Source organism: Myodes glareolus, chromosome 16 (genome assembly GCF_982192425.1).
Source record: "Myodes glareolus chromosome 16, mMyoGla1.1, whole genome shotgun sequence".
Taxonomy (NCBI): domain Eukaryota; kingdom Metazoa; phylum Chordata; class Mammalia; order Rodentia; family Cricetidae; genus Myodes; species Myodes glareolus.
In genome coordinates, this window is record NC_142041.1 from 74,236,489 (window position 1) to 74,238,167 (window position 1,679).

The following is a 1,679-nucleotide window of genomic DNA, read 5'->3' on the forward strand; positions in this document are numbered from 1 at the left end:
CATTTGATTCATTACCTCCATTAATTCTCTTATTTCTCTGTTAGGTTTCTGTCTGATTGACCTGTCCATTGGTGAGAGAGGTCTGTTGAAGTCTCCTACTCTTAGTGTGTGGAGTTTGATGTCTGCCTTGAGTTCTAGTAATATTTCTTTTACATAAGTGGGTTCTTTTGTATTAGGGGCATAGATATTCAGGACTGACACTTCATCCTGATTAACTGTTCCTGTTATGAGTATAAAGTGTTCAACTCCATCACTTCTGATTGATTTTAGCTTGAAGTCAATTTTGTTAGAAATTAGTATAGCCTTACCTGCTTGTTTCTTAGGTCTATTTGATTGAAAAACCTTTTCCCAACTCTTTACTCTGAGTAGATGTCTCTCTTTGTGGTTGAGGTGTGTTTCTTGTAAACAGCAGAATGTTGGATCCTGTTTTCATATCCAATCTCTTAGCCTGTGCCTTTTTAGAGGTGAACTGAGTCCATTGATATTAAGTGATATCAATGACCAGTGGTTGTTAACTCCGGTTATTCTATTTATTATTATCTTTTTTGGAGGTAGAGTTTGTGTGTTCCCCTTCTTTGAGTTGTCCTGGTGAAGGGTCACTAGATGTCTGAGTTATTGTGGACATTGTTGGATTCCTTGGGTTGTGATTTTCCTTTTATTACTTTCTGTATGGCTGGATTTGTGGCTATGTATTGTTTAAATTTGTTTTTATCATGGAATATTTTGTTTTCTCCATTGATGGTGAAGGAAAGCTTGGCTGGGTATAGCAGTCTGGGCTTGCATCTATGGTCTCTTAGTTTCTGCAGCACATCTATCCAGGACCTACTGGCTTTCATGGTTTCCATAGAGAAGTCAGGTATAAGTCTGATAGGTTTACTTTTGTAAGTTACTTCACTTTTTTCCTTTGCAGTTCTTAATATTCTTTCTTTATTCAGTGTTTTGTGTTTTTTTTTATGGTGAAAAAGTGTATATTTAGAATTAGCTGGCTGGGCTCAGTTTAGATGATTCCAATTTTGTTGGCAACATCCAGAGCATCATAATCAGGAGCCAACCTAACATATGCCTTCTTCTCTCCATCGGGCCCTATGAGGGTGTTGACTTTGGCCACATCAATGTCGTAGAGTTTCTTCACAGCCTGTCTGATCTGATGCTTGTTGGCCTTGACGTCCACAATGAACACCAGTGTGTTGTTGTCTTCTATCTTCTTCATGGCTGACTCGGTGGTCAGGGGAAATTTGATGATGGCATAGTGGTCAAGCTTGTTCCTCCTGGGCGTGCTCTTCTGGGGATATTTAGGCTGCCTTCATAGCCGCAGAGTCTTGGGCCGCAGAAAAGTGGGCGATGTGCGGATCTTCTTTTTGTGGCTGTGGACGCCTTTCAGCACTGCCTTCTTGACTTTCAAGGCCTTCGCTTTAGCTTCGGCTTTGGGAGGGGCAGGAGCTTCCTTCTTCGCTTAAGGCGCCATCTTGACCTTGTGTTTTGATTATTATATGGCGAGGGGATTTTTTTTTCTGATCCAGCCTACTCGGTTGTAGTATGAGGGGCCAGCTTGTTGGGGTTTCTGTCCCGCCCAGTACCCCACAGCTGGCAAGTCCCAAGGAAAATCAATCACACAGAGATAAGTTATAAAGCTGATTAGTCCATTAGGTCAGGCTACTTATTAGTTCTTATGACTTATC

General features: G+C 41.2%; 1 pseudogene; it reads right to left on the bottom strand.

The window, feature by feature from the left end:
- Positions 1-950: 950 nt before the first annotated feature.
- LOC125391176 (large ribosomal subunit protein uL23 pseudogene) lies at positions 951-1,465 on the bottom strand (annotated as a pseudogene).
- Between the last annotated feature and the right edge of the window lie 214 nt (positions 1,466-1,679).